The sequence below is a fragment of the Pipistrellus hanaki genome, assembly GCF_964339955.1.
Source record: "Pipistrellus hanaki genome assembly, chromosome: 6".
NCBI classification, from domain to species: Eukaryota; Metazoa; Chordata; class Mammalia; order Chiroptera; family Vespertilionidae; genus Pipistrellus; species Pipistrellus hanaki.
The window spans coordinates 13,292,827-13,299,671 of NC_140508.1; the positions used below are offsets into that span (position 1 = coordinate 13,292,827).

Sequence of the window (6,845 nt, forward strand, 5' to 3'; positions counted from 1 at the left end):
AAGGAGAGGCCGTGCCCACCATTCTGAAACGGTGTTACAACCATCATTATAAGTTGGCCGCCATAAGGTGTTCTAGAGAAGTGGGTTTTCAGCTGAGATAAACTCCTGGCCGTCAAACTAGAAAAGAAAAGCTAGGCTTTTCTGCCAGTGACTACTGGAAGGTTAACTTAAAAATAGACTCAAATGTGTACCAAATGAGGGTCTCCATTTGGTAATTCTCTGCATCCTGCTACTTCCCGTCTACTTTAACATTCACCAACTCAAGTCTGGTGGGGGCTGTGTTCAAACTTAATCCTGTAAAGGAACTGCCTATCCTGAAAGCCATGATTTCAAAGTGCTCCAACTAGACAGGAAGGGAGTTGGGCTGTCATTGCCAGGAGGTGCAGAATCCTTGGCCCTATTTAATTGAGGTTCAGGTATGTGTGTTTCAGAATACAATGTACATCTGTGGTACACACCAACCCTACCCCCACTCCTGGTACACCAGCAGGTCTTAGACGTACAGCCATTTTAACCTCTACTGGTTTTTGCAATAAATCTTACTGTACCTTTACAAATGTCTTAATACTAAATGAAGCAAAATGTATAGCCTATTAATCAAATTGTCCACCTTTTTGAAACTGATAGGCTTTTCCAATGTGCTTGATGGGAAGTCTGTGTTAGCTGCCATCTGGGAGTGTAGGAATCAAACCGACCCTGCGTTGAGACCTGCATAGCTTGCTGGTGGCTGCATCTGCCAGCACAGCTATATGGGCTTCTCTGGGAGGAGGGAACCAAGGGGCTCAGACTCTGAGCCCTGCCCTCCAAAGAGGGGACATCCGCCGGAACCGGTTTGGCTCAGTGGATAGAGCGTCGGCCTGCGGACTGAAATGTCCCGGGTTCGATTCCGGTCAAGGGCATGTACCTTGGTTGCGGGCACATCCCCAGCGGGGGGTGTGCAAGAGGCAGCTGATCGATGACTCTCTCTCATCGATGTTTCTAACTCTCTATCCCTCTCTCTTCCTCTCTGTGAAAAATCAATAAAATATATTTAAAAAAAAAAAAAAAGGGGACATCCAGGCCAGAGCAGTAGGGCGTTGTTCCCAAATGCCTGGAGCTCAGCGCACATCCTCAGTACGCATGTACTCAGCAAGTCCTTGCGAATGAACATACTGAAAAGCATTCCTGGGACTTGCTGTGGAACAGTGGATCCTAAGGCAGTTTGAGTCCTCCAGACAGTCCTGCTCCAGCCCCAAATAAAAGCCCTGTAAGGAGAGCATTCGCACCCAGTTTCAGAACACGGAGGTTCAGAGAAGTAACTTGTACCCAGAATGAGCCTGTGGTCACTGGAATTCCCAACCACATGTGCAGCCCTGGTCTTGACCAAAAACGAGCTTCCTAAGAAAGGCTGGCTGTGCTGTGAATGCAGACACGTGAGTCCGTCTCTAAACCTACACATGCTTTCCCTGACATCGTTCTCCGAGCATGCTCGCTCACGCTGTCGTCTTCATCATTCTTGCCACATCTGCCTAAGAATCTGTGTAGTTGGTATATTTCAACTCCCCTTTTTTAAAAAAAAAGTTATCTCTGAAAAAAACCAAAATCAACACAACCAACATAATTTGCCATTTAAGGAAAGCCTTCATAAAAATAAATCCAAGAAAGAAAAAACACTAAATTTCTGCCACCAATAACTGCTTGCTGAGGTCTGTGAGCATGAAACTTGCTCTGTTGGTTAAACGGAAAGTCAGAGGTTCAGGTCACAAGGGCTCACGCTGTGGCGAGGCTCTCCCGGGCCCCGCCAGGCGAGACAGCATTGGATGAGCCTCCTGTCTGTCTCAGTGCGGAGTGTTCCCGACCGCGTGCTGTGGCCCTGAACTAGAGGTCAAGGGATGGCTCTGGCTCAGAGTGCTTCCAGGGAAGTCTGCAATCACCTGATTCTGGCTTTAGACTCCTTTTTTATGGAATAAGAGTCTCCCTGGCAGATAACAGCAACGCCAACTACGGCAGCTGAAGTGAGGGGACGCGCAGGGAACCCACTGCCTGAGCGGGGAAGGCTGCTCACGGTATCAGCTCCGGTCCTTTTTTTTTTTTTTTTTTTTTTTTTTTTTTTTAATTCTGTCACCCACACGGTCACCTTCATCCTAGGCAGGCAGCCCAGTGTTCATCGGCCCCTCCATTCACCTTCCCTGAGAAGGTTTCCCCTCCTCCTACGGAACAGGACTCAGTCCATTGACCACTCCAGAACAGGTTTCTGTGGCCCATGGCGTAGGCCAGCGCGACCTTGGTGAGCTGCTGAGTGACAGACCAGTCAGCACCCATCTCTGAGCCTCAGGTGGAACCAATTCAACCCAGTTCCACAACAAACTCTACAGGTTTTGTTTTTTCTTTTCTTTATTGATTTTCAGAGAGGGAGGAAAGGAGAAGAGACAAACATGGATGTGAGAGCGCAACATTGATCGGCTGCCTCCTACACAAGCCCCACCGGGGATCGAAGCTGAAACTGGCATGTGCCCTGACCAGGAATCGAACCTGAAACCCCTGAGTGCACAGAATAACACCCAACCCACTGGGCCACACCAGCCACTGAGACCACCACATTTTCCAAAATAAAACGTTTTCCATGAAGTTTGAAAAACAGAAGGGACCTAGCTGGTTTGGCTCAGTGGATAGAGCGTGGGACTGTGGACTGAAGGGTCCCAGGTTCGATTTCCTGTCAAGGGCACATGCCTGGGTTGCGGGCTTGATCCCCAGTGGGAGGTGTGCTGGAGGCAGCCAATCAAGGATTATCTCTCATCATTGATATTTCTCTCCCTCTCCCTTCTCTGCAATCAATAAAAATATATTAAAACACACATGCAAAGTGCAGTTGTTACGACTGAGAAGAGGTAACAAATTCCCTTTTAAAAATCTCTTGACTGCTGTCCTTTAAAGGCCCTGATCCCAGCTCTGGTGGATGCCGAAGTCACATGCTGTGGCTCCTCCCCCAGGGAGGCTGATGGTACTGGGCTGCTGGGTGGCCCAGCTGACTCCAATGTGCAGCCAAGACTGAGACCCATGGTGGGGTGGTTTTTGTGGGGTTTTTAATGGATTTTAGAGAGGAAGGAGGGGAGAGAGAGAAAGAGGGAGAGAAATATCGATTTGTTGTTCCAATTATTTATGCATTCATTGGTTGGGGACCCTGACTGGGTCCAACCCACAGCCTTGGTGATAGGGACGAGGCTCCAACCCAGTGGTGGGCAAACGCATTAGTCAACAGAGCCAAATATCAGCAGTACAACGATGGAAATTTGAGAGCCAATTTTTTTTTTCAACTTAAACGTCTCCTAACGCCACTTCTTCAGGTCGTGGAATTTTGTGGAAGAGCCACACTCAAGGGGCCAAAGAGCGAGCCACGGTTTGCCGACCAAGCTACCCAGCCAGGGTGAGAACCACTGTATTAAACACACACCGGGGCCTGGGCCACAGCGTGAGCCTGCCCCTGACTAACAGACTTGCTCCCAGTGGTTCCCGGTGTCAGGCCCTATTTTCTGTTCCCCTCTGCTCAACACCAGCCGGACAGCCTCGAACTCCTGTCTCTACACTCAGAGATGCGACCTGGGGGAGGCAGACAATTGTACGTGTGCGAGCCAATGCTTCACGGGCAGCAGGACCAGGGGCCTCACCGGAGAGCCATGGCTCCCGGGCTGGAGTCCCCGGGGAAGCCACCCTGGGTATGCCAACCGAACAGCAGCACGTACCTTGTTCTGGGGGTGCCCCTCGGGGTCTCCCTCGTGGACGCCTCTGCCTGGTTCTCCCAGAAGCACTGACACGTGTAATGAGCAGCTCCTCGCCAGACCCAGGGAGAAAGTCCTTCTGGCTGCTGGCCCGGCCTATGGTGTGCAGGCGGGGCTGGTTTGGTTCTTGGGTAGAACTACCCTTTTTCCCAACCCAATACAGTTGTCTGGGCAGTCTGCTCCTAAACCCTTCCTCAGACTCCCAGCCAGCAACGCAGACCCGCCAAAGCCCCAGGAAAGAGGGCAGAGACCAGCCCTCCATCCGCTGCTCCTCCCCCGCGGCTCCCGAGCCTGAAGTGCATCCCGCTGATGACTGCCCGGTGAGGCTTCAGGCTTTTGAATCCACAGCCAACCCACAGGACTCACAGGCGGCTGCTCAGAGTCAGGACTGCTTTTTGCTTTGAATCTGCAAACCCCAAGATTAAGGTGACCAGACATCCCTCTTTTGGAGGGACAGTCCCGATTTTTAACAATTTGTCCCGAGTCCCGCGATGTTTTAAAAAAGTCCTGATTTTTGTCCAAAAATCGGGACTTTTTTAAAACGCCGCGGGACGTGGGGACAAATTGTTAAAAATCGGGACGTCTGGTCATCTTACCCAAGATGGTTGTGCTCTTAAGACCGTAAGACAAAGAGGAATCTTGCTTTTAAGATGGGGAGGAAAATGCCTGGATGCCCCCAGCTGCCTGGCAGGGTCGGGTGTCAACAAGGCACCCAGCCCTCTCCCTGAGAACTCCCCTTTCCACCCCAAGGAGAGCTTTCTATGACCTGCGCAGGCTGTCAGATGCTTTCTCTGCATCTACTGAGGTGACGGCATAGTTTCTGACCTTTAGTGATACAGTGTGTGACGCTGATTTTCAGTTAAGCCAACCTTGCATTTCTAGGAGCTCCCGCTTGGGCGTGGTGAATAATCCTTTTCCTACGTTGCTGGGTTCAGTCCGCTAATACTTTGTCGAGGAGTTTGTATTTATATTCACTGTAGTTTTCTTATATCTCTGTCTGACACCCCTCCCCCCCCAAAGGAGAGCGAGGAAAGCACACATTTCTATTGTGAGACCCCCACTCCCTGTCCCCATGGAATCTGGAATCAGGCAAAGACATGCCTGCGAATGCCAGAGCCCACAGCGGCCGGGCAGGTAAAATCAATTAGTAGCCATTTGATCCGAGAAACCTGGAGAGCACGGCCCGCCAGAGCGACCCAGCGGTAGCTCATTGTTGCCCTGAAAGAACGCGGGCCAATAATGCCAGGCAATTCCAGTGGTTTTTTTTTTTACGAGAAACAGAAAGTCCAGGTCTTTATCTGGACTGTCCAAATTTTTCAATGCTGGCAACTAATTTTAATTGAGTATTTTGAGTAGGTAAACACCAAAATATTTTTTAATATATTTTATTGATTTTTTTACAGAGAGGAAGGGAGAGGGATAGAGAGCTAGAAACATCAATCAGCTGCTCCTGCACAATCTCCTCTGGGGATGTGCTCACAACCAAGGTACATGCCCTTGACCGGAACCGAACCTGGGACCCCTCAGTCCACAGACCAACACTCTATCCACTGAGCCAAACCGGTTTTGGCAACACCAAAATATTTTTAATGTATTTTTATTGATTTCAGAGAGAGACACACACATCATCATCGATAGGCTGCCTCCCCGGGGATGGAACTCACAACCCAGACATGTGCCCTGACTGAGAATTGAACCATGACCTCCTGGTTCATAGGTCAATGCTCAATCACTGAGCCACCGCAGCCAGGCCAAAAATTCTTTTTTAAGTATACAAAAGTAAAAGCTTTCTCACCTAAAACATACTCACTGTTCTCAAAGTTCTGTTACTCCTCCCAGAGGATTTCGATGCCTTTCTTTCGTGCACAGATGGTGGCATATCATGCACATGTGTATGCACTGTGGCTTTCTGATCTCCATGCTGTTTCTACACCGATTCATAAAGAATTCCTAATCCTTTCTTACAGCTTCAGGGGATTCCGTCTATCCATGCGTCATGGATGGGCTGTTACCAGTCCCAGAGTGATGGACACGGGGCTTCCCTCCGGACCTCTGCTGTTCCAATGCAGTGAATGACATTTGCAGGTGTCCTTGCTCATGTGTGTCCTGGGAGGCTGGATCCTAGGGGTGGGATTACTAGGCTCACAGGATATACATGTCTAATGTCAGCAGGTATAGCCCCCGGCCTCCACGAGATGTGTGAGAATGAATGTTTCCTCAGAATTTCACCAACAATGTTTTCAAAAACACTTCATTGTTGCCAGCCTGATAGAACTCAGTAATGTCAATCTTCTCTCCTTCGGTTGATCTCTTACACCACCCCCTCCCAACCTCCCTTGCCTTCCTGCTATAGTTTGACAGTCTGTTCAATGATTCTTTATCTCTATAACTATTTTTCCCCATTTCTTTTCTTTAAAAAATCTTGCAACTGCAGACTAGAAATCCTTTGCCCATTTTTAATTATTTCTCCTCTTATTTATATATTGGTGCTGTTTACATATTAAGGGGTTGATCCTTCTGTCATGTGAGCTGCAAATATATATTCCTTGTCATTTGTCTTTTAAATATACTTAGGATTTTGTTTTTCTGTTTTGAAGTTTCATTTTTCCCCCCTCTGTTTGTTTTTCCCATGCAGAGGAGTAATCGTATATATGGTCAATTTTATCTAGTTTTTATGGCTTCTGGATTGTGTATGATTCAGTGAGAACATCTATGGGAAAATGGTGGCAAATGAGCTAGAATTAGCCATTCCAGGTTCCTGGGAGATGCAGTGCCAAACAATAAACTTATAGGGTCATTTGATCAATGTTTCTGCCTCCTTATAAGTTAACTTTCACCTATTTAACTCCTCTTTGAGCCATCTGGAATTCCGGAGCTGCTCCTGGTGTGCAGAGTGAAGTACGGAACTCACTTCTTTCCAGGTAGTTACTCAGTTGTCTCAACCTGAAAACAATGTACAAACAGTTTAGGGCCAACCACACACTCTGTCAACCCAGGGCCACCGTCTTGGAGCCTCTTGATTTGACATGAAGTTCGCATCCCTGGAGAAGGGCAGGCAGCGGCCGAGGAGCCTTGCTCTCATGGGAATCT

General features: G+C 48.6%; 1 long non-coding RNA gene across 1 annotated transcript; it reads right to left on the reverse strand.

Moving 5' to 3' along the window:
- Positions 1–3,741: 3,741 nt before the first annotated feature.
- Positions 3,742–6,611, reverse strand: LOC311624152. The gene is made up of 3 exons (XR_014795263.1): positions 6,593–6,611; positions 5,551–5,876; positions 3,742–3,851 (listed from the first exon to the last, which is right to left on the reverse strand). It is a non-coding gene; the product is annotated as an uncharacterized lncRNA (long non-coding RNA).
- Between the last annotated feature and the right edge of the window lie 234 nt (positions 6,612–6,845).